At 47.2% G+C, this 26,573-nt stretch overlaps 1 non-coding gene and 1 pseudogene across 1 annotated transcript; both read right to left on the bottom strand.

Moving 5' to 3' along the window:
- Positions 1–12,351: 12,351 nt before the first annotated feature.
- TRNAT-CGU (transfer RNA threonine (anticodon CGU)) lies at positions 12,352–12,423 on the bottom strand. The gene has a single exon. It is a non-coding gene; the product is annotated as a tRNA-Thr (tRNA).
- Positions 12,424–12,742: 319 nt separating this feature from the next.
- On the bottom strand, positions 12,743–12,914 carry LOC135921331 (U2 spliceosomal RNA; annotated as a pseudogene).
- Between the last annotated feature and the right edge of the window lie 13,659 nt (positions 12,915–26,573).

The following is a 26,573-nucleotide window of genomic DNA, read 5'->3' on the forward strand; positions in this document are numbered from 1 at the left end:
GTTTAACACTACGTTTCAAGCTAAAGGCGTTTGAAAAGTGACCACAGAGGCGGCGTGTCTTTTTTCGCCCCTAAGATGCCTCTGTGGCTTTTGTGATGTCATCAAAATGTGGAACTGCAATGTTTCACTAGGGATGGCCTTCTGGCTCTTTGAGATAGGCTTTCCAATTAGGTCGCCTGCCAGCACATGTTAGGACGTACATCCATACGGAAATGCTAGATAGGCCAGCTGTACTGCTTGCAAGTTATGATCCTATATAGCGCGGTAGCACCTGGAAATAACAGCAAACGGATGAGGGTAACTGCAAGCTCAAAGCTTCCGGGAGCAACTTCAACGTCCTTCAACGCTAAAAACAGGCTTATTGCTTTCGTGTGAAGTATGTGTTGCTCGACCCTGACGCGGACATATGCTACAGTCTCTTGCTACAGTTTATCACAGGTATCAGCTCGGTCTTGGCGCCGCAGTGCGCTCTGTGTTTATCTCTTAAAGGTTACTTTCACCAAGTCCCTTTGGGTTCCGCAGAATGCACGGATGGCTCTATTTATCATAGATGAAGACACCAGCTCTTAACAAGCACCCGCAGCAAAAACGCACAGATACACTGGGATTAATTTATAAACATCGCGAAACAAAGAAACGTTCTGGCTTGTTTCATCTTGTTTCGCTTTCTTTGTCTGCTCAGCTTCCGGTGACTTCTGACTTCTTGTTTGGCGTCATATTTGCACTGATGTCTTGCCCTTGCTGCTCTATGTAAAAAAAAAGAAGGAAAGAAAGTTGGCAAGCGAGTTGGTTACATTGACTGGGGAATAGGAAACCATTGGGTACTATTTACAGGTCAGGAGTCTTCATTTTATCTTTATTGGTCTTATTGAATGATCAGGAGATGGGTTGGGGAATGCTTGCTTTCGCATTTGGGTGCTTCCCGCTTGCGTTTTCGTAGTTTATTATCAAACCATGACAGGAAAAAAAGCATTTTATGCTCATTAAAAAAGAATACGTCCTAAGCAAGCATATGTTTTCTGAACAGATTGAACGAGCGTGCCATATCACCAGGTTCTTCTGCTGATGCCTTCGCAGAACGCTGTCAGCGAACGTTCATGGGAAGACTATCATTAAATATTGGTACTGTGGCTTTTCTGAGTTTAGGAGCCGTCTTTAGTAAGACGTCGTGCGCAGCGATAACTCAGGGAGTATTGTAAACCAACTGAAAGACTAGTGGTTCAGCACGAAGAGTCACGTATACCTGGGGCTCCAATTCAAGCGACAGGGAGTGTCGGTACGCACTCTTCCGTCATTGCCGGATCACTTCTGCAGAATTCCGCTAGGTGGAGGAAGTTTCGTGAAAGTGGTGAATTTTGCGCCAGCTGAAAGTGATACGCGAATCCGTGATCTCTTGCGGCTTCGTGCTATACACCCTCCGATGGATGACACTTCTCCACTGTCATCGTACGTGATTGCTAATTAGCGCGCACGACGACTGCTTTGCCGGGATTGAATTTCTACTAAAGCGCTTTGCGGTGGCTCCAGCTTATGCACTGTGCCTTGGTTCGTCGATGCAGAACACGATTGGGAATGATAAACTCCGTAGGTGGACACTGTACGCAGCAGTGGTTTAATATTGCGCTATACGTGTACTTTTACGCAAATATATAAAGCTAGAAGAGGTTTCGAGACTAACCAGCCATGGTTGCTCAGTGGCTATGGTGTTAGGCGGCTGAGCAGAAGGTCGCGGGATCGTATCCCGTCCACGGCGGCCGCATTTCGATGGGGACGAAATGCGAAAAACACCCGTGTACTTAGATTTAGGTGCACGTTAAATAACCCCAGGTGGTCGAAATTTCCGGAGTCTTCCACTACGGCGTGCCTCATAATCAGAAAGTGGTTTTGGCACGTAAAACACCATAATTTAATTTAATTCGAGACTATGTATTATTCAGGATTCTGCAGTAATTGTAATGACACCAAGCATCACGTGCCCCCTCACAATATTTTTATAGTAGGACAAAGCATCGTTTTCGTTGCATTCTTTACTCCTGCTGTAAGGCTTTCTTGGTCTTTCCTTTTACAGAGAGTGATTCACATGTGGCTTATTAAAACAAATGACCGAGCCGTCTAACATACGGTTTTCTTTAAGCTGCAGCAAAATTTTAGTATTGCCTATAGAAGACTGCACAGTCATAACTTTTGATCCAGATTACTCGATGAGGCGGCCATTAGTTCTCTGAAAAATCAAAATCCTTAATTGAATAGTTAATATGGTTACGCTAATCACTTTTCTAAATAATTACTTTACGACACACATATCTATATGCGAATTGCAGCTAGTGAGTACGCATGGTGTTTGACTTAGAACGAATTCTGAGGATGGCACCGATTTCGAGATATGCGCCGTCAAACTTGCGGTAAACATGCACAATTGTTCTGCCTACGCTTTTAAGAAAACGCAGTTTTACGCAGAGAAGTGCTAAAGTAACTCGAACGCAAACGCATTTCGTCGGACACTATACGAAAATTAATATCTCGAAACTGGCATAGTTTTGAAAAGTAATGGAACGTGGCGTTTGTAGAAAGCGTTCTATAACAAGGCTATCCACAAGACTCGCCTCACAGAGGAACTTTTCCGACATATTTCGGCACAAATCAGCGCGCAATATTTCATCCTGCGTGCCAGCTAGTGTAATACGCTAAGGTTAATACAGGTCGAGCTAAAGCTCTGCGATCAGCGAGTCTTAACTTTGAACAGCAGTATGCTGGTAACGACTTCATCTTTTCTTTTGCTGCTGTACTTCACAAATGTGTTCGGAACTCTTATGGAACACAATGAATTGAAAGTGGCGTTTGTGGAAAGCGTTCTATAATGGCGCTGTTTACAAGACTCACAAAAAGCACAGGGACTTTCAAGACAAATTATGGTGCAGATGAGCGCACAATATTCCACTATAAGCGCGGCCGTTCTCAACTCCATTCCAGCTATTGGTGCAATGAGGTAGCATCAGTACACATCGAGCTAAAGCTCTTTCATTGGAGAGCCTCGTAGAAGAAGGAATGCTTCGTTGGGGCACAGTCCTCAGTCTTATAATATAGCAAGTATACTCGGCTTAAGAAGGCCTTTCGTAAACCTTAACCGCTTCCATAACCTCGCACATATTTTATGGTCGTCGCATTCTCCTTTGTAAGCCTGCAGCTTTCGCGCTTCAACAATAAATACTGCACTGCAGGAAAGCGTGCTTATCTATGGAACACACACATGGCCGAACGTTGCTCGTCGCCCATTTGTCGGTGGAAGAAAAAAAAAAACTAGGCGGCAACTTCTTCGGAAATCTCCTAACGTATCACGTGGTCGAAAGTGCTGGCTTTTTGTGTCAACGTCGGTTCGTTCCCGCTCTATTAAAGAGAATTACACTCCCCCCCTCCCCCCCCATATAAGCGACTGCAAGACACCCAAAATCCAAAAGCTCCAGAGAAACAGCATTCTGCTGTAGGAGTGCTTAATTACGCCAATTATTGGCAATGCGCAGCAATGCGCGTCCCTCCCAAGCGCCGTAAAAATAAATAACGATGTCCTTGATATGAGGAAATTGTTTACCGTGTGAGAAGGTACCATGAACGAAATGAGGTGTTCTTTTTTTGTTTTCGAAATCATAAGTGACCGGCATATTGTCATTTATTAGTCTTTATGGTTGATGTTTCGGTTGCTTTGTTCTTATTCCCTTCCCCCTAAGCATTGCTGGTGAAAGCGCAGCGTGGAGCAACGTTCTTTTCTCGAGCTTTCGACATGGCACGTGTTCTCAGCTGAACACTTCTTAATTAAATTATGGGGTTTTACGTGCCAAAACCACTTTCTGATTATGAGGCACGCCGTAGTGGAGGACTCCGGAAATTTCGACCACCTGGGGTTCTTTAACGTGCACCTAAATCTAAGTGCACGGGTGTTCTCGCATTTCGCCCCCATCGAAATGCGGCCGCCGTGGCCGGGATCCGATCCCGCGACCTCGTGCTTAGCAGCCTAATACCATAGCCACTGAGCAACCACGGCGGGTCTGAACACTTCTTGACCGCGCTCAACTTCAACGGCGGATTGGTTGAAAGGAGTGGGGGTGAGCGGTGCGCCTTATGACTCGTCCGCAGTGACCTTACGGCTCCTTTTCCTCGGCAAGCTAACGATACAGGGTTACGTTATTTTGAACAAGGACACCTTCACAAGAAAGTTTTAGGAGTACGTACATTTTCACAAGGCTGGGGGGTCGCCATCAGTCAACAACAGCAATGAGCATAACGTAGAAAAAGTAGTACAGTGAAATGCTAGCTTCGTTCATTACAAATAGGCCACCAGATATTCCTGGTTTATATGCGATTCTCTGAATATGAATGCGTTTACGTGCATGCTCTCAAATCGGTACTCCCCCTTATTTTGTGCATGTATTCGGTTGCGCGGTTGGTAAAATTGCCTCACTAATCTAACCTTCAAGCTTTCAGCCATATCCGAGAGAGAGCTACGGAAGTAAACAAAAAAAAACGCAAAAGAAAATGTCGAGAAAACAGGTTACTTTAAGTTCCGAGAGATAGCATTTGTGTAGAAGACATGCTAGCATGGAAGTATGAGGCCCATTTCAGCATAGCGATTGGCAGTGAACTAATTCCGGTGATTCAGTACGTGAACACTGCTACTCGCAGTGTCCAGTTAATTTTATGTTACTTTTTATACGTTCTTTACTGGCACCATGCAGTTATGTAGGACACTGAGGGAACATAAGCTTGGCGATTTCATTTTGTATTGCCTAGTACTTAATGCGTTGCGATTCGAGGATAGGTTGCCATTAGGGCGCTGAGGTCGTATGGCTCCGCTTTAAGAGAACGATGGCATTTGATTCTTTGCGTAGAGAATTAGTTGCAATAAATGAAAGACACTTATGGTATCGGACTTACATGTTAAATTTTGACAGAGATAACGACGGCACTAATGAACTATTTTGTCATTTGACTTACGCGTCCAATTACACACGCACACAGACAAACAAAAAGGAAAGCGTGCTGAGCGGTGTTAGCATTGTAACAGCTTTAAGATAATATATTACGCTTGACAGTGTTCTGTGTTTCCTCAATTTTTGCTGGCCAACTTTCGCCGGGCAAGACCCTTGCCGGAAGTGACGCATGTGTAAGAACGCGTGCCTCCTCGGCGTGACTTCCGAGATGAGGCACTGCCCTCAGTGCGATGAAAGAAATATCTGAGGTGACGCGCTGGGTCGTTCGTCATATCCTCTAATCACCAGCTGCACGCGTCGTCTGCTTAGGTACTGTACAAAGGCTAGTATAGTAATAAGAATATTGGACAAGTAACGGCTATGCAGCTTTGTTGAGTTCGCTTCTGTAATATATAATACTCTTTTATTACAAGTTCAACCAAAGTGCAGCTTTGCAGCAATATCGGTGCAGTTTTGCCCGCAGGCAGCAAGATCTGTGCAGCAGCTCGTATTTCCGACAACCAGACGAACGCCGTACTTCCTCCGCTTCAATATTTTCCTCACCAAAACAGCAAGCAAGAGAGCGAAACGTTTTACTGGAGGATTTGGACCAATGATACGACGTTGTTGCGAAGTTTGAGCAAAAAAAAAAAAAGCAGCGCTTTGCTCAATCTTTTGTTTCTAAGCTGTAAGAATAAGAGCGGAGGTCACGGCAGTATTCACAACGATTTTTTTCGCATTTGTCATCTCGCGACGACAGCACGTTTATTTTCACACGCTCGATATTCGCGCGATTATGATATCCCAAAAGAGCACCGCGGACTGAATATATTATCTCCCCTTTGTATAAATTACATCATGGTCACCGCGCCACGTGCAATACCACAGACGTGCCGTTCATTCCCGCAGTGAGAATACACATTAGAGGTGTTTTCATGCGGTTGTCCCTTGACGCTTTCATACTTCAATTTGTGTCAGAGGAATGCGCAAGTGGGGCGCATGTTCTCTGTCTTTTGGTTCACAATTAGTGCTGCCGTTACCCGGTTGGATTGGATTGGATATCCTCCTTCGGTTACTTCCTCAAGTTCTTTCTTTTCTTCTTTGTCTCAATAAAGTATAATCATGACAGCTCATAGGACTTGCATTCAAGTATGAAACACCTAAAATTGCATTACAGTATTTGCTACCGTAGGGTAAAATTAGGTTGTGGGATGCTTGCAAAAAGAAAAGAAAGACAGAAAGAAAAACAAACAGAAATGGCCGTCTATTGCGAAACAGCATCTTTATACCTACAATATCCTCGTTGCACGTTTTTGGACGTGAAAACGGGACCATTCTGCATCTTGTAGCAGCGCTTAAAAAAAGTCGGTATTATGTCGATTCCGGTTGAAAATTGTGTACCTGAATTAATGCAGGTGTACGGATTTGTTCTTTAGTGTTCAGCCTAGTCGTAAACTACCTTGCTTAGCTTTGTTTTCAACGCGAGAGAGACTGACACGCCGAAATGTTTTGATAGGACAAATAAACGCAACGTGAGAATCCTGCGTTCTCTCGCTGAAGTGCATGGCATCAATTCAGGATCTCGCAGTTGGCATACGCGTACGTTCGTGTGTATGTGTGCGTGCGCGCGTGCGTATGTCTTTGGCGATGACAAAGGGGTATAGCGGCATGTAATCATCGGTGCGTAATAACTTACAGAGACAGCTTCAATTACGGTTGTTGCACCAATACGCTTCAGAGGCTGATTTTATCGTTGTCCAGCTTTCAGCAGTTCTCCCTGCGTGCCACTGAGCGGGCTCATGCCATTTCACGGCCCTAAGTCGCTTATTCGTACTACCAATAGTTCGGGCCTCAATTCGATAGGATGGCCCACAAAAGACACTTCCGTCGTTCTGCTCAGCGCTACTCGACGCTGCTCGACGCTAGTCTGTGGTGCTGATAATTTGTGTGTGACGTGATGCGTTGTGCTCTGCCTTTAGCTTCTCTCTTTACCTTCTCTTATTTCCTCTGTAGAAGCAAGTAGGAGTAGTGTCTTTTTCAGGACACAACTGCTGGTCTGCGTCTCATTCTCTTTTGTGCGTTTCCTATAAGTATTTATAAAAACAGTCGGTTGCACTGTGTCTAAGGCATTTTTCTATCAACGGCCATTGACTATCTCCGCAACCACCATGTTCATCCTGCTGTTAACAGCGCAAAATGTAGACAAGAGACGAGACAAGAAGACACCACAAGCGCTGACTTTCAACAACGTTTGTGGTGTCAGCGCTTGTGGTGTCGGCGCTTGTGGTGTCTTCTTGTCTCGTCTCTTGTCTACATTTTGCGCTGTTAACAGCAGGATGGAAAACCAATAAGCCGAAGCTGCTATTCTAGCACCATGTTCAAGGTGTGCGTGAGCAAGTGCGAGGTCTCTCACTATATATAGCGTTCTTTCGATTAAGATGAAATTCATTTCTTTCGGAACCTATCAGACTAATGAGTTCATACAATTCGTCGCTACAGGAGGGAGGGGTGTACGGTATAAGCACGAGATGCGGGTAATCGGAAATATTGGGGGAGACATCTGTCCTGTACCGGACTCGATCGGTCTGAAAGGGCAGTCAGTGCCGCTTTTTCTATGGCAGCGCCGGCTGTGACCAAAAAGTAGAAAGAGCCGTAGAGGGTGGGTTGGGGCTTCTTATATATGCATACGAGACGAGCTTTCAGATCCATCGATGGAGTGTTCATGGCGATGATAATGCCCATTTTTCTCAACAAATATATTACCAGCCACTCAGTATTGATAAGGTGTTGAAATAATGAGACGATGCTTTGGCAGAGTACTTGATATTATTTAGAAAACTGCTCTGTCATTCTTTTAAGCGGGCTTTTTTTATTCGAACGGGAAACGCACGCACACACACACTCTGTGTATTCGAGCAAAAAGCAGTGAACGTTGAAGGAGAATTGTCGAACATAGTCAACCAATAACAAACAACCTTATAGTTGTCAAAGTTCATGAGAAATAAAGGCTGCATCTCAGACAACACCCAAAACCCTAAATGCGTACCCGTAGAGAGTCATACATTTTTATAAGATTATTCTTTCCATCAGCCGTTACTGCGCAGGTGACTATGAGGAGCCCAACATACACGATTGTTCGCTGTGCATTGAGAAACAGCGTTCGGTTCTGGGCACTGTGGTGATTGTAGCCTTTCGGGATAGTATAGACATCGCAGTACATACAAGATAGGATTTATTGACCATTAGTACTGAGTGGTGAAAGGTGTGGGAAAAAAGCATGGTTGGCTTGAAAATGAAGCTACTATGCAGGTTGGGAGGATTACAATAACATGTAGACAAATAAAAAAAGTAGCAGTTTCGCCCCAAAGCCGAAACATCAATTGCATTAGCAAACTGACAGCTGTACGAAGTAAGGATAGTACTTTTATAGGCCGCATCAACTCGTAAACATTCGCTTGTTAACTAAATTAACAAGCATAGTGTCAGCGCTCACAGCAAACATGAACATGTCACAATCGATGACCGCGGACACTTGCTGTAAAAACACTGGCTTGAGGAAACGCGGCAGCAGCAGCGATCGAAGTGTCTTTCGTGCTGTCTATCGCTTCAGCGCAAAGAGAGCCCTGTTACGTTTCGCCTACGACGCGCGGTATAGCCGGCGCGGATGCAACGGACGCCGGGGCTTCGTTCAAAGCGGCGGACATTTTGGCCCGTTCAGCGCCGCCGCAACGCCTCCCCGCCAAGCGCGTCCAGGCATGTTTCAATGCCACGTGTGTTCCTGTGTGCGTGTGTGTGTGTGCATGTTGGTGCCCACGCTTGTCAAAGCGCGGCAGCCGGGGAAAGGAGCTCCCCAAATGTGAAGCGAGGAGGTCTGACCGGCGCCGGCCCGGCGGATGTGTCACTACACTCGTCTCAACGTGTCTCTCAGCGTGTCCGTGCCCCGCCGTCACGTGGCCTCATCCCGAGACGTTCCTTCTTGCCCTCAACTCCGAGAGCATAAAAGCAGCTGCCCCCGGACGCCAAGAGAGAGGCTCCGAATTCTTCCGTCGAGTAGCGTGCTCTCCCGTCTCTCCACTTCGGTCGACCTGACCGGCCGCTCTTTTGCGATGCTAGAATAAACAAGTTGTTCTGTTAGCAGTCGACTCATGCTTGGCCAGCACCTTCGGATGTTTCCAGTTGTGCCCCAGGCCACCAGGCCAACGCTACCCTTGGGGCTTGCGACCCAGATGCAACAGCCCCGAGAACACACAGCACGCACAAAGCCACGAGCTGCCGACGCATCTACAGACTGCCCCAAACGCAGATCGCTTTCAAGATACGGCCGCGGGACTGTGCGCAGCCGCCGCACGCGCAGTTGCAGCCGGAGTAGAACGCCGGCTCCTCCCTTCCTCCCCTCCCCCGGTGCCTCGGCAACGTTGGATGGCTCGACGCAAGACGGCGCGCTTTCTACCCGCTTTCTTCCTTCTCGCGCGGCCGAGCATGAGCCATGTCGTCGGCTCCGCTTTCACGCTTTCACTCGCAGATACCGCGTACGACGCGCGGCGACGGTGTTATCGCCTTTAGACTTAATACTGAACATCACGGTAACGGCAGAAATGGTCCTGGAGTGTCCATATAATTGCTATCTCAAAGGAAACGGCAAGACGTTGTGCGTCACGTAAACCGACGCTTACCTCGTGAGTTATTCAGTATATGCAAAATGCATGGACATTATGTGGTGTGCTTTAAACGTTGTGTTTCTCGTGTTCTGCTAAACTTAAGCCCTTCGTCACGTTCGGAGGCCGTGCAGGAGCAAGATTAACTGTACTAAGGTAACGTGCAGGCGTCGTCATCTTGGGTAACGGACCGCGGTGACGTAGTGGCTTTGGCGTTGCGCTGCAACCCACGCGGGATGAAATGCCGGCCTCGGCGTCCGCATTTCGGATTGTGGGCAACATGCAAGAACGTTCCCGTACCATGCATTGAATTCACGTTAAAGAACCCCAGGGGGTGAAAACTGAGCCGGAGTCCGCCACTACGTCGTGCCTCATAATCATATGGTGCGTTTCGCACGCAAAACACCAAAATTATTTAAATCGCGTTGGGTGCTCCAAGGCTGGGATTGGGGCCGTGGCGTCACGGGCATACGTTACTTTAAAAGGTAAAGTAGAGAGAGGCTACGTGGATGTGACCAGAAATCATCATGGTAATCATTCTACTGCAGTCTGAAGCACAGCCTGCAACCAGTGCGAACAGCCACTTCAGCATGAGAAAAGTGTGTGCACTCGTGTAACCAGCTTCTAGTGCGTCTACTACATACGGTTTTTCTTTCGTTGTTTATTGTTTGACAAATGGGTCCTCGCCTTCCCCGCCAGTCTGAATGTACTTGTAGACCCTAACAAAACCCAGACCGGACCGCCGAAGTAATTGTCGTCCGCACAGTATATAGACGACGAGAGCCAGCTGGGCCGTCCATATTTCTTGCGTTCTTTGTTTTCTTTCTTTTTTTCTCGGAAGCTGCTTCGTTTCCTATTTATACCCCGCTCCAAGAGCCGCGGGCGGGCGTGCGCGTAATCCCACGTTGTGTGCGTCCGGCGCGCGTGTTCCGCAGCCAAATTTGTGCCCAGACAATGCACGATCCCCAGTTGCGGCTTTCGCAAGCCGGCTTGCACTTTCCGAGAGCTCCAACAACGCCAGCGTGGCGGCGGTCGTCAATTGCGCGGCCGACTTGCGCTGTCAAAAGCAGGGCGCGCCGCCGCCAGCTGTGTGTCCGTGCATCACCGCAACGGTCAGCAAACAAGCCTTCGGTGGCCTCGGGCAAGCGTGACGCGCATGCATAGCCCTCAGGCAGAGCTTCAGCCTTTGTACGTGTTTCCAGGACCACGCAGCCTGCCACCGCCGAGTTTCGTTTGCAACGCGAAGGCTTACTCATACTGATCGCCTCCTCTCCATGAACTCCGCGTACTTCTTTACTTCATTTTGCCTATATTGACGCATACGTATAAGCGCAAAGAGCAACTTGCTTAGTTAGTGGTTCCTGACGCGATGCGTCGATCGCTTTTTTGTACGCCTATATGATGGATCGCCTGCACGAGTCTAATCCTGCAGGTGTCTCAAATATTTTGAACGGAGTTTGTTGTTTTGGCCTCAGGGCATGCTCATGGTATTCTCGTTGCGCTCCCGAACATACCATGCTTTGTCTGTGAAGCTGAAAGGGCTGCTCTGAAGCGTACAGACGTGAGACCCTGTTTTGGCGTTCCGAACTAAATAGAAGGCCTTGAAGCGCGGTTTAGTTGGTGGTATATGTCGTATCGGAAAGTTCCAGAGTATTTGTATTGAACAACGGCTAAATAAGACGCTGGCATAGCTGCCGCTTCACTCGCCCTATTTGCGTGCGTTTACGCAGCTATATACCTTGTAAGGGTATGCCAGCAAACGGAAAGGATAACTAGAAAAAACAAAAAGAAAGACGTATGGCAAGGCAAATAGAAAGGAACAGGAAAGGCACTGTACTAACAACTGACTTTGTTTCTGAGAAACGGCGTCCACAAAGACTGAACGGAGTATGCGTGACAGCGCTGCAAGTCCCTTGAAGACAAGCTATCTAACGATCTCACTACACGCGATAAACTATCCAGACGCCGGAGTAGTTTGGTTGTCATGGACACAGATGGCACGCTGATACACTTGTCCGGACCAAGTTTGCAGATGTGAAAAGCTTCTATAATCTCTATTTCCTTTTACGCGCATGCCCCGCCGGCGAAACTGGCGAGAAAAGGTCGGAGGCAGCCGAGCTTTGTGATTACATGAGTATGCAAGCGATGAAGGAGCGCATATCGAACCACCATGGTTGCTAAGTGGCTATGGTGTTGGGCTGCTAAGCATGATGTCGCGGGGTCGAATCCCATCCACGGCGGCCGCATTTAGATGGGGGCGAAAAAGCTCGTGCCTTAGATTTAGATGCACGTTAAAGAACCCCAGGTTGTCTAAGTTGTTCCAGAGTCCCCCACTACGCCATGCCTCACAATGAGATTGTGGTTTTGGCACGTAAAACCCAATAATTTAATTTAGGAGTGTATATTTCAATGGCAGAGCTAAGGATATCTATATATGAGATAGAAGGAAGGGAGAGAGCAAGTAAAGGAGGCCACAGTGCCTGGACCCTTGTTTTCAGCGCTGGCTGCTTCACGCGACATTAAAGAAGTAAGACGGTTATGCTATAGCTTACACAAGCCCCGCAGCGAACGAAAAGAAATGGGGTTAACCGAGGGACCCGATTTTTTATTAATCATATCATAAGAAGCCAATGAACTAAGACACCAAGCACAACACAGGGGAGATTACTTGTACTTACTAATTGAAATAAAGAAATTATAAATTATTGGAATTGAAAGTGGATGAAAACACAACTTGCCGCAGGTGGGGAATGATCCCACGTCTTCGCATTACGCGTGCGATGCTCTACCAATGGAGCTACCGCGGCACCCGTCTCCAGATTCACTTTCTGGGCTATTTATGTGTAACTACTAGAACTAACCCAGGGAGTGTTAGCCAGCGCCACCGCTCAAACCACTAAGGTTCTTGAGTGGTGGCGCTACCTGTTGCGGCTATATTCAAGATTCACACGACAAGCATGGGCCTCTGTCATGAGGCTTGTGGCAATGGTATACCGAACAAAGGGCTCGAACCGAACGTTTCTCTCCGTTCTTCGTTTCATTTCTTTTTACGGCGACACTGTATATGGCTAGGTTCTAGAAAAATTGCGTGTGTCTATCGAGCCGTGTAGTGCGTGAATTTCTCCCCGTACATGGGCCGATCCCGAACATTGTGCAATACTGGGCCAACCCACAGCGGGGTGAAGCACTCCGCCAACTTGCAGAAATTAGTGTAGTATCCTAGGTAGAAACACAACCCATATCTGATACTAAGCTGATAAGAACCGATACTACACTTTGACCCGCGTCGGCCATGTATACGTTCGCACCGCCCTCTCTTTGTCGGCGTTCTAAGCGCTTGCTTATCGCCTTTCCTTCCGCTATGCCGTGGTGTCGGTCCCATAAAAAAAAAAAATTATGGGGTTTTACGTGCCAAAACCACTTTCTGATTATGAGGCACGCCGTAGTGGAGGACTCCGGAAATTTCGACCACCTGGGGTTCTTTAACGTGCACCTAAATCTAAGTACACGGGTGTTTTCGCATTTCGCCCCCATCGAAATGAGGCCGCCGTGGCCGGGATTCGATCCCGCGACCTCGTGCTCAGCAGCCCAACACCATAGCCACTGAGCAACCACGGCGGGTGGGTCCCGTAAGCGTGCTGCCCGCCAGGTCCATCAAGCGGAATGAAATGCGAACCATCCATGTAGCCTAGATCCCGCAAACTTGGAACTATTCAAAGGAGCAATGGTCAGGTATCAGAGGGAGTTTGTGGGAAACAAATTTTGTACGGCTTGTGTTGTGTGCGACCACTTGTGGTTCTCGAGCGACCTCGCAACCATTACTACACTGCAGGACGTCGACCAGCGCAGGATCGTCTTGGCTACGGTGAAACAGCGTGCGCCCTCCAAGTGCGGTGAGCTGCGTGTCTGTTCTACGTGCCGGGATTGGTCAGTGAAAGGTGCCGGGCTGTGTTTTGCAACAATGCATGGGTATGTATACCGCCCGGTCCCTCATCATCTTCCGAGGCTCAACATAGTGTAGGAGCGACTACTCGCGCCTTGTCGCACCTCGCCCTCCATTTATGTTACATACGGCGTTTGGCGCACGGCAATGGACAGTTCGTCATAATGGGGCCCGCATACACAGCTTCACTGGTCATCCACCTTCATAGAGTGGAATATCACTGAATATTTTCCGTTTAGATGATTATGTTCACTGTCGACTAAGCTAAAGCCAATCAATTAAATTCTGGGATTTTACGTGTCAAAACCAATATCTGATTATGCGGCAAGCTGTATAAGGGGGGGGGGGGAGGAGGGGGATCTAGGTTAATTTTGGCCACCTGCAGATCTTTAACGTGTGCCCAATGCACGGCCCACGGGCTTTCTTTTTGTATTTCAAACTCATCGAAATGCGGCCCCCGTGGGCGGAATTTGATCTCGCGACCTGCAACACCATAGTCGCTAAGCCACCATGCGGGTACTTTCGGGTTAACTACGAAGCCATAGCATAATGCCTTAAACTAGTTCAACTCTGCTTTATTTTCGTATGCATAAGCGAAATATAACGAAAGAATACGAGCTTTAATCTATTTTGTGCGAGAACTAGGAATGACTGAGAATGAGGAGCGCAGATGTGGCCTAGAACACGCAGTTTAGGGAAGCAAGTGCCTCCCGCAACAACCTAGCGAAACGCCAGTGATAGCAAAGTAAATCAATATTCTAATGAATTACAATTCACGGCATCACCGACAAAAATACAGCTAGGCAGTGCCGAGTATACGTCTAAACTTTCAATGCGTAAGGAAAGAATTGCGGCAGACCCCGCGCGCCTCGCTGCATGGAATCTATACTCACAGCGAAACTTTCTTTAACTGTTCATAAAGAGTGCTTAAACCTGCGTTACTGTTTTTTTTAATATTATTGCAATGTGAGCCTAACGTCGTACCGAAACGCCTCGCTCAAATCACGTCGTCCTCGTTACAAGCTATGAAAACGCAGAACACCTTCGCGTCTGCTGGGATGCAAGCGCCGTGCCTTCGCGTACCGCTGCTGCCCGATGTGACACACGCGGTGGTCATCTCAAACAGCTAGTTGGTGTTGGCACGATACAAGTGCGTACGAGTGATTGTGGCCTAATGCTTAGGGCATCGGGCTGCTGTGCTCGGGGCCCGAGGGTCGATGTCGTCGTCGGGCACGTAATGAATTCTTTCTTTTGTTTTTTCATATCTGTTTGAGCTAGGTGGCAAGGGGGCAGGAGCGCCCAGCAGCCATGGTCCACGAGGGTTAGCAAAGAAAAACTTCGCTTTAAAGGAGAAAGAGTGTATGAGCGCGCGTACGTCGCCGGGGTGGCACAGTGGCTTTGGGGTTGCGCTGCTCAACTCGAGGTTGCTGGTTCAATTCCGGACGCGGTGGCCACATTTAAATGAGACCGTAAGGCAAAAAAAAAGAAGAGAGAAGAAACTGTTCATGTACTTTTGTTTAGGCGCACGGAAAAGAACGCGACGCGCTAAAAATTGCTCCTAAGTGTGTCGAGTAACATGCAGTCGTGCCTCCCCCCCCCCCCCCCCCACACACACACATAGACACCCTATGGCGTTGCCTCATAATGAGATCGCGGTTCTGGTGCGTATAATTGCAGAATTTAGTTAAGCTCTTAGACACGTACGCCAGAACACGCGCGCACACTAAAGGTGAAGTTTGCGCAAAGCGACACTTGCTAAATGTGTTTGTTTTTGTCTATTATCGTCAATCTATAGTGAGCAGCGAAGTTTCTTGCTTTCATTTTTTTTTTGTTCGACGGCTTCCTGATTGGCACCGTCTGTGCTCGTGATTAGAGCGATCGACAAGAACGAAACAGCTTCCGCATCCTGCCGCACAGGGCAAAACTGCGAACCCCTTGCTTCAAATATTGGATTCATGTTTGTTATTGTTCTTCGGAACCACAGACCGTCTGGCAGCTACTCACAACACTCGGATGACTGTTGGATGCCTCCTGGCAGTCTTCGCCTAACGAGCTCCCAGATGCTTCCGCACCAGCCTGGCAAACGAAGCGCCCCCTGCTTCTTCCTGCGCCTCTCAAGAATCACTTTGTGCTATCAGCTGAGGTTGAAGAGCTTTGTGTTATTGTTTGAATGAGCGCTTTCCTTTTAGGTTCTAAGTTGTTTCCTTACCCTTGCTCATTAACTGGTAAAACAGAGTTGGGCAATTTCCTGCAAGGGTTTGCGAAGGTGCGAATGTTCTTTGCTAACAGCAATGAAAGAAAAAAAAAGAAGTCAGGCTTCTACTCTGTTGTGTTTTACCGAACACCGAGTGCCCCTGCTTTCCTCAAGAACTTTTAGGCCGGTTCTGAATTCGGACCTGTTTTATGTGATTATACCACAGCTGCGAACGTACGAGACAACACGCCAGTGGGAGAGTCTGAAAATTTACGCCGAGTTGTGGTTCTCGCCTTTGAAACCTATTCTTGGCCACAGCTTTTAAACGGTAGTGACTAGAAGCACTTCGGAGTTCACCTGTGCGAGAGAAGCTAATAGGTGTTTCTAGGTTGCTTAGCCAAGAGGGTGTTACCCAATGCTCCCTTTAGCTTTCGGCTTAGAGCATAGCTGACTGTTTATAATGAAGAAAATTTTAAAAAATCTTTGATATAGTTAAAGTCGTGCCATGATAGCCTCCTCTTGCACCTAGATACGTACGCCGGCTTTTGCGACATTGCTACAGCCAGTGTCCTAATTTTTTATTGTGAGCTTTGCCAATGCAGCCTTTATGCTCCGAGTATGTGTGCCAAGGTTTGTTGGCATGCTTGTCACGCACGGTCCGTAGAAGCTCAATCTTCTCTGTTGGGGACGCTTTGTGTCAACTGGATGACACTTTTAGTGGCGGTCTGTTTCAAATGACCGAGTGACCATTGCATCGCTCGCATCTGGCGTTGCCCTGTTCCGTTTGTATAGTGACAGTTCTTTCCGCAACAAATTCTTAGGAGCAAAATATTTGTTTTAAAGCGGAGTTGCCATTCCTTGGTTTCGCCTAAGTCGGTCGGTCGGTCGGTCGGTCGGTCGGTCGGTCGCTGGTTTTGCTCTCCCAAGTAGGTTGACATGCGCATAAAAACAAAGAAAAGAAAAATCTGGAGTGTCTCCAGTGGCAGTATTCGAACGATATCTTTAGGCCAGTTGGTGAAGGTGGGTTGGGTGGCAAATAGCGTATGGCTTTTCTTTTTTTTTTTCGGGACACTTCGCATCCTGTATTTCGGTCATTCATGCAAGTCGCGTTTGTCAATGCCTTACCTGAGTTAGTTGTTTCTTCATATTTTCATTCGTGTTTACGCTTGTGGAGGTTCGTGCAAGGCGTTTACTAGACGCTTCGTTTCCTGACTATTCGGTTTTCCACGAAATACTCGTACTCCCCATCGCGTAGAACGCTATGCAAAAGTCCAGGCCACTTCCGCCTCCCTTTTACCGATCAATATATGCAATGAATGGCGAGGCGACGACGTACTGAAGCGAGTTCGTGATGTTTATATATATATATATATATATATATATATATATATATATATATATATATATATATATATATATATATATATATATATATATATATATATATTTATATATATATATGCAACATACAACATAGTTTCAAAGCGAGACCTCACCATCGAAAACATGGCTGCAGAATCAAAAGACGGTATCTTTGTGAATTCTGTTGACTTTCGTCATTGTAGGCCGCAGACGCACATACGCTGCTGTCATGCCAGGAACAAGTAGCTCTTTGAGATGACTGCCACGTGTTGACGACGATGATGATTTTCATATACTCTGACACACGTACCCACGTCTGGGAACTCGCCATGTACTGACCAGCAACTATTTACTATTTACGATAAATTAGAAGAGTGTCAGGACAGCCGAGTGGCGCCACAATAGATAAGAAGAAATATAGAAACGCATATATGATTTGTCGCACATTACGTGGCACGCGGACAGGCGAGAGCACACGCACGCGTCAGGTTCCTGTGCGCCAAAGATGCAGGATGGAAATGGGCAAGTTTACAGCATTTCGTGAACCACCTCCCGAAAGCTTGGCTCCACATAGATTGCAACATGTGCGTTCGATCCGCATAATTCTTTTTTTTTCTGCCGGATTAATCAGATGTGTTTTCGGAACAACAGGCAGATGGCGAAGCTATACTCGTAGACATTACTTTTGACGGGTTGGTGACGAGCTTAGGTGTGCATACCTGTAACCACGACTACACCTTCAGAATCAAAATAGCAATAAACATATCCATCGCCTGTTTTGACATCTATAGGTGAAGCTGAATTTTAGTAAATTGGTAATTAAAGGCTGTCAAATGAATTCTAATGCGCACTTCTGTGTCGTCTTTCATGCAGTGCTAGGCGTGATCACACGCAATATTGATGCGTTCACACTGTAGTGCATAAACGCCAAACCACATTTCGAGGGAGAAGTGTTGATGAGAGGCAAGAAAAGCTTCTATTAAAAACCAAAAGCTGTGAAAGGTGCCTTAATCTGCTCCAAACACAAGATATTGATGACGTTAAGCATCAAAGAAAAAAAATGAAAGAAAGAAATGGTATTGCATATCCACCGCGCAGTTGAGGGTAGACACGACCACACTTACGGTTGATTGTCATCTGCGCAGAAGCTTCGCTTGAGCCCACTTCCGGAGCCATTGCGGGCAAGATTGCATCATTCTCCGCTTAATGGTATCTTCTAAAGATACAACAAAGGACAAGAAAGCTGGCCGCCTTTGTTGTGTCCGGTTGCCCAACATAGCACTACTTTCCTTGACCTAGAGAGCTTGGCGCCAGCTGTAACACTGTAGGCCATCGATCTTGCGTCAGCGAACTCCACTGCCAAACGCGACCTCCCGTTGTGCGGAGATGGCGCGGTCTCCAGGTGTCCCCTTCGCGTCCAAGAAGGATGATCTTGGTTTCGTCCGGTAAACACACCATGCAGCTTCCGCGAGCTTCCCCGACCGTGAGCTCAGTCCCCTATCCATAAAGGTCGATGGGTACTATTACGCCTTGGTGTTCTTATATATCTTACACAGTTACCTAGGAGAGCATCTTATTTCACTCCTTTCCGAAAGAGATGCCGCATCGCTTACGAGACAATAGCGAGCACCCTCGGTAGGAACCTGCTTTTCCTCTCCGGCTTTCTTCGCCAGATCGGTAGCAGCGACGCAGACTGTGTGTTACGCTTCGTCAGAGCTGACAGCTGGGCGAGTTGGTATGCTTAGATGCGTCCGGGCCGAAGTGGTGTAAAGTCGCGCACCAAGGCCGGGGCCCTAATGTGCAGTCACTGTGTTGACTTTGCAATTGCTTACAGTGAATCTGTCGATTGCGCTCCCACGACCGTTCTCGCGCGGCGACGAAGGTCCGACGATGGCGGGCGGCGGCGTAGCCGGTATCGAATGCCGATGAAAGAATCGCCTGCAAAGCAGCCTGCATCAGAGCGCCGGATTCGCATTGAATCGTATTTATCAAAAGTTGCTTATGACAAAACTTACCTTACGCATACGTCTCTCGAATGCACAACTTCTGAGCATGCTCACCTTAGCCAGTAATTCATGATTTCTTTTTGTTTCCCCTCACATTTCGACGCGTCTGCACTTTGTAAGTCCTCTATAGAAGGGACCCGAATTGATATACATATCAAGATCATCGCATTAGAGCCTTTTGGCTAAAACAAAATCGAGCCCTCTCGCCCTCCCCCCCCCCCCCCCCCCCTCCCTATTCCCTGTTTAGTACGTGACCACTTTCAGTATGTAAACAAATGTATTCCGATTTCTAGCGTCTTCTACAAGTTTTGCGTGCCCCTCTGGATATGCAGTGCTATATTACGGTATGTCAGTGTCTATCTGTGAAACATCCGTTACGTTTTTTTCGACATTATGAAAAAAGTTCCGTGCGCAGTAACCTTTCCCTTTGATATAGTTTCACCGGCGTTACAAGCACCTGAGAGTTCGAGTTCCCGCACAACCAGCATGTCGGTAGCGTCTCATGGGCGCCTAATCTGCGTTGATTTCTGCGTCCACTGACCCTCAGAGGACCCCGCTTGCTTGTTGAGCAGAACTGTGGCACAGCAAAAGCACACAGGCGAGAGAATCAACGCGCTCGCCCTCCTCCCTTCCCCTTCCCCAGTATCGCGACTCGGAGTCGAGCACAAGAGACGGACTCTTTGAGAAGACGAAGAGGAGCCGGAAAGCCTTATATAATATGTACAGATATGACAGGTAACAGGATACAGGTAGCTGCAAGAGCGCACCAGAACGATGGGGCGGCTGCTGGCGACTCTCACGTAAAAATGGGCTGGCTCTGCCTTAAAGGGATACTAAAGCGAAACAATAAATCAATTCAGTCTAATGAAGCATTGTTTGAGAAGCCTGCAGGCATTCATTTAAAAAAAAATATGGTGTGGTTATTAGATGAGAAGATGAAGGTCCAAGTATCAGTATTGGAATTTCGCGCCGAAATCCCAGCGCCCGTACGTCAGCGTGACGTCAAGGATTCGAAAGTATGTTTTCGCATTTGGGCCGCGTTGGCTGAGTAAAGGTTCCTGAAACTTGCCATGCTTAATATGTGGTTCCTTTAGAACACAATGTGGTGAATCTGTACTGCTATATATAATTAGTAGGCCCTAGAAGATTCCATCAAAGTCCAAGACGTCACAGCCCCAGGTGCGGGAACTTAAGTAGGCGTCGCCACCTGTATTTCGTTCTTGCGCTTCTTCTGGCTCACCAAACGTCTTATCGTTGTAAGAGTGGTGTTTCTGGTGTTGTAGAACGGTAATTTACTGATGCAGAAGAAATCATTTTTCACGTTAGTGCCCGTTTAAATCCCTTTGGCGACCCATCGTCGGCAGGAACAAGGCCGGCCGGGTGCTGACGTCACCCACCTCGCATTCCTCTTTCGTCGCGGTGAGCGCCATCGCATTCCTAAGTTGGACCTACGGGAAGGGGTCGGCAGTTTCGTGGAACTGTGGAGGTTCGTACGCATAGTTGGGCGAGTTGGCCTGTAATGACGATGCCAAGGTTGTCAGTGGAAGTTTGAATCTTCGCACAGGGGAAAGCACTTCAGAAGAACGAGCAGGGGAGCGCCCGTTGCCTCGGTGATAGGCACGCAATGTGGCACGACACTGGTTACACACTTGCAACTAGTTTATTTCCGGTAGACATAGATTTTATACGTATGTACAGCACATCCCATAACTGAGGTTTTTTTAGCGCACAAAAAGGAACGAGAGACAGAGGCAAGACGTGGCAGTCCGCGTCTTGCCTCTGTCTCTCGTTCCTTCTCGTGCGCTAAAAAACCTCAGTTATGGAATACCAACACCCCCTAACCTACGCTCTTTCAAGTTACATGCGCATAGAGGCAAGAATGAAAAGCATCCACCAAGGTTTGATGAAAAGCGATGTCCGAGGAAGCTATTTTATTACTGCGCAGCACAGTAGATGGCTCACTTACACATGAGTCACCCCTCTTTCTTTTTTCTTGATAAAATATGCTTCAGTAAACTCACGCGCAACCTTATCGCAACTTCCCTTGAGAGTTCGAGTCGCTGATGGTACAGGTTCCAACGTTCCAATGGCTTACAACGACTGGGAAGGTGCAACCCATCCCGTTCCTTATGGTGACAGCGCGTGCTCTCGTAAGCGATCATTTATGCATCGACCAATCTGGTCAATGCGCAGGGAGGACACCAAGAAACACAAGCGTCCGATCATGCGGTCTGAGCAAAGCCACTGAATATTCGAAAAGCAGCGAACGGCTTTCATCTCGCCGCCGAGCTACGCGATTGAAAGACAACTTCAGCGCGCCCCATGGTTCGGCCCAGGAGCAGCTCGTAGACGACACGCGCTTCGTTCGCATCGTTCTCCGTTCACAACCGGCGCGCACGTTTGCCCACCGACGTGCCCTTCGATATGATATGGATTTTACATGACAACTATACCTTCGCAGTCGCGCGGTGTTTCCCTGCTCGTCCACGCAAAGGTAAACCAGCGAGCGGCTTTAAAGGAGACGGCGAACCGCCGGACTGGCCGCCTATTGTGCTGCAGCTCGTAGAGCTGTCGCAAATAAATCTGTCTTTCTCTTGGCACAAACCATGAGATGCACGCTGCTGGCAGTCGTGGCTATATTTTGAAGGTGCAGGGGCTTTTAGGTCTGAGTGAAATCCCTCCAAGAGCGTCGATCAAGGGGCTTTTAGGCACACGTACTCGACAAGCACACGAGAGTACCTGCTGTGCGTGGTCTGCTCTGGTCTGAGCAGCAAAGGTCAAGCTTAACGTTACCTAATATTTTACAGGCGCCGACTAACGCCGACGCGTTCTCGTCGGTAACATCTCGTGCACCATCGAGGTGCGACACCTGCAACGTCGCCACTGGCGACGCTCATCACACCAACGTCCTTGGACACTCGGTAGCAGCCAGGGTGCCGTTTCCTCTTCCAAGCAGAGGGTTGCAGCGGTACCGCATCCTCCTCTGCGAGCCGGAACGTACGGCCAACATTGTCGCAGCATTTGCTGTGTTGCACAACCTTCGCCTTTCTGAGGGCGACATAGAATCAGACGATGACAGTGATGAAGGCAGCAGCAGTAGTAGTGAGCTCGACAGTAACGACGACCCCATTCCACACGGTCTGCCCCGACACACGGGGTCCAGCATGCATTTGAGAGGTCTTGCTGTCCGAGACAGTGACATTAGATTGTTTGGCACAATCCGTGCGTAACACATGCGTTACTTGAGGAGTGTGCGGCAGTAGCTGTGACGTCAACAGCAGCGCCAGCATCACTAGGTGTATACACACTGTTGTAGTGTCAGTAAGATGTGGTGGTCTAACAGATGCCAAATAATTGCATTGTGTATTTAATGCTGTAAAATTGCTGACACAACATTTTCCATAGTCAGTTGTAGTTGATGTCTACGTAGTGCAAAGCATTCATGATTTGTAGAGAAATGTAAAAGCTGCGTAATCAAGGGTTATGTAGAGCCTACATCATACTAAGTGAAACAGAATTTTAGTGGTGAGACATAGGATTGAAAGCAAACTAAAACTAAGTGCGCAATAAAAGTATCTGCGATGGTTTGCTTGCTGTTGCTGCCGTCACCTAGATGCCCTGTATGCTGTGCATGTAGCCTATAGTTCTGTCTTATAACTTTTATTCTTACTTGTATCGCTAAGAGTTCTCTGGTCCCCTTACTCAATGATGGACATTAGCGCCTGCTTCTCGCTTTCTACTCGGGCAGCGAAGCTCACAAAAGCCAAAATGCACAGTGCACGTCACAGCTTCCACTCCATTGAACGTGCTGTTACGTGCACCTTCTAGATCCTCCACCATTTTCTTTCGCAGCAGCCGCAAAGTTCCTTCCTAGTGACGAAAATGCCATCCAACTAGTCGTTTGACATGGCAAACGCTGCGGCTCCCGTGAAGTTTGTTCATGCATGAACAGTTGGATTCCAACAAAGTGTTAATGGAACTCAGTAACTGGAATGTTACACAGTAATATTTGTACAGTGCAAGCTAGCCCTGCAAATGCAGTAGTGACATGGCATTAAAACACTAGAGGAAAACTGCAGCTTTCTGTATTATTCCAACCTTCAAGGCACAGACCTTTTTTTACAGTAAAACATGTTTGTGTACAGATCATCTGCAAAAGACTCTACATTGAAGTGCGAAAAGTATCCTGAGTACTGCAGTAGTAGAGACATATGCAACATATCACAGACACGTTGAACTAAATATCGCATCACGTTGTGCTTCCATCTAAAAATTTCACAGATAACTACGTTATAAAATATCACAGGTCACGACACGCGTTGTCTAAGAAAACTACTGAGCATTGCACAAGTACACAGAAATAGCAACCAGTTTAAACCGCACCAGAAAGAAAAATGTGCAGATGCATAAATCATCACGCACCAACGCAACGATATTTATCTCAGAAAGATGTGTAGGTACATCTCTACGCCTGAAAAGAACATGCTGTCGTGGAGGTCGACAGAGATAAAAAGAGCCAGGACATCACACTTCGATATTCACTAAGAGAAACTGCTGCATAAATATTGCACACAAACTGCACCACAAGGGCTAAACAAAAAATAGATCACAACCTGTGAAAGATCACTGAATGAAAGCAAAACATGGGACAATGAAAGAGTTGCACAAGAAAGAAAAAGAGACATTGAAGCCCTGTATGCCACTACAAAAAATTTAGAAATGCAGCAAACAAACAAAAAAGACATATCACAAATCAAATGACGCAGCATAGCCAATGATTTTTCATTACTTTCTTTTTCTGAGTATGTTCATTGGTTGCTTGTGATGTTATATTAAGTTCCGAATTCCCTCGCCAGTCATCAAGTCATTTTCGCCATTGGATGAGCCAAGATTAAATTGTAGAACTATCGGGGCGCAGCGTCGTGCTTAAATTGACATGACAAGAATCAGGCGAACGATTTTCAGTGCCACAGTTAGAATGCCCGCACCAACAGGCTTACTGGCACTTGTGCAGGTAAGCCTGGTGCAACTCTTTCATTGCCACATGACTTATTTTCATTTAGTGATCTTTCACAGGTTGGGATCTATTTTATGTTTAGCACTTGTTTCTGGATGCATTAAAGGGTAACATAAGCAATTATTTGTTACAAACCAGCCATAGTCGTACTTCATATTTCATTACTGCATTAGCAAATTTTTAAAAGTGAATAAAGAAGTAGGATCTTTAATTTTTTGCCTATAGTTCTTTACTTCTCATGAGGGGCTGACAGGGGCAAGGGGCCTGGCTAGCGCCATAGGCAAGTGCAGCCAGCAGCTGCTGAAGCAGGTGCTGCGTGGTCTCGTGCCACGTATGCTCCAGTTCGAGGCGTTGCTGCTGGACATCTCGCAAACCGCGCAGTTCTTGTCCCACCTGCTCCCTTAGTTGCTGCAGGCTCTCCATGTGCGCCTCATGGTGGTGCTTGAAAAAAAGATGAGTTTAATTAAAGAAGCTCAGTGACAAGGCCTTGGTATGTTATATTCGTCTGCATTTGCAGGCTATTGTCATTCTATACTGAAACACTGAAAATGTGTTTCTGACCCATCGCTATTGTGCCGGCCCCTTTCATTTAGATGTCTTACATGGCTATACTTGCTTCCTTGAACTTGACGCGAGTTTTTCCTTTTAGCCACATGAATGCCTAGGCATCGCCAGTTATTATATCTTGTAAATCTGCGCAAGAAATGATCCTCACCGCACCGCATGTACGTACACTTTATGCTTGTTTCTGGTCGACACAAATAATATAGAGGGCATATGCGCTTCAATTCTATGCTCAAAAAAATGCATATGTGCCCTTACACATACTTGTCGGTTCTGCTCGAGCAGCTGCTGGCGGAAGCTTGCCCCATATCGGGCTTTTGCTTCAGCCGGCTGCCCCTGTCCTACATACTCGGCAGTCACCCTGCAGACGGCGTCTTGCAGCTCCAACTACTTTGGCTGCCTGCGCGGCGCCTGCGGAGCTGAAAGTCTTGGGTGGGACTGCGGCTGCTGAAGGGGCACCTGAGCATGTGGTGGGTCCATGCAATACAAAAGCAAAGATTGCTCACTTACTCTTATCCATTCCCAAAAGCTTTATTATCCTTTAAACATCACCGTAGCTACATAGTTACAACAATAATACACAATACAGCCGCGTAATTAGAGCAAGAAAACGCCATAGAAAGTTGCTGGCAAAAGTAGCCTATAAGAAGCGCAAGGAATCTCTATCATAACATAATACCTTACGGCCAGTATTTATGAGTCATGCTGAATGATACTGGCACCTACATCATGATATTTCTAGACTGGCATTTCTGCTCCATGAATAAGAGCGGTAATGCACTCTGGACACTAAGGTGACAAGAGGCACAGTAGAGTACTTCATAACAAGATCATACAGCAACTACAAACAATGCTACTACAAAAGCTAGCTCACTGCCTTACGTGCAAGGCCATTCGGCCCGGCAACAGCAGCAGGGCCCGACATCACGAAGACGCTTGTTGCTGGCGTCTCCGTGAGGGAAGTGCTGGGCTGCTGCTTCCTCCGAGCTCGTGTCCTGCAGTCAGAATAGTGTTCAGACATTGGGAACACTGTCTGCAATACACATCATTTGCCCAAGTTGCTGCTTAGAGTGCATAACTTATACTATCGCTTGTTCAAAAAGCAAAAAAAAAAGAAAGAAATGGCTGAAAACATTTTGCAACCTTCCGTTGCGATCTACTATGCAGATAATGTGTGAGCTCACAGGTTACACAAACAATACTTTTTAAATCCAACTGTACGCACCTCGCTATCGGCGAAAAATTGGGGGGAAACAAGAACACCACCTGTCCTCATGAGGACGTTGAGGACGTAGCCGTCAACGCCGCCCACTTTCCCGCCTCACGCCGCTCTGCAACACAACAACAACAGTAACAACAACGTGAAACGACGTTACTGTCAGGAATATTAGAAAGCTGACCTCTTCTCGCTCGCAGCCCTGGCAGCCTCTTTTTTGGCTTTGTGGGCCATTTTGGCCCGGTGGTTTCACCAGCGACTGGTCGTTTTAACCGCTGGCCCCAGTTCGTTTAACGGCCCCGTGACCTCCTCCCACAGCTCGCTTTTTCGAGCAGCAGCCATACGTGGTGAGAGCTCTGTAGAAGCTCTCGTCAGATATGAATGCTGCTTCATAAACTGCAGGGGAATCGCGGCCTGCTTCTTAGACAACCGTGGCCCTTTCGCCGCCATTTTCTCTTCCTTTCTAAACTTGGAAATTTCAGCCGGAATGCAACACCGTAAAAAAGTTAGAGGTAAACACGTTGTCGAAGCTAAGCGCCCGCATAGAGTTCTCACTTATGCTATTATGTTTGCCGTTTTATACCTATAATGTAAAAAAAAGTTGAAGTCGCTACTCACATTTACCCTTGTAGAAGCTTCTTTTTCGGAGTGTAAC

This window comes from Dermacentor albipictus, chromosome 1 (assembly GCF_038994185.2).
Source record: "Dermacentor albipictus isolate Rhodes 1998 colony chromosome 1, USDA_Dalb.pri_finalv2, whole genome shotgun sequence".
Lineage (NCBI taxonomy): Eukaryota > Metazoa > Arthropoda > Arachnida > Ixodida > Ixodidae > Dermacentor > Dermacentor albipictus.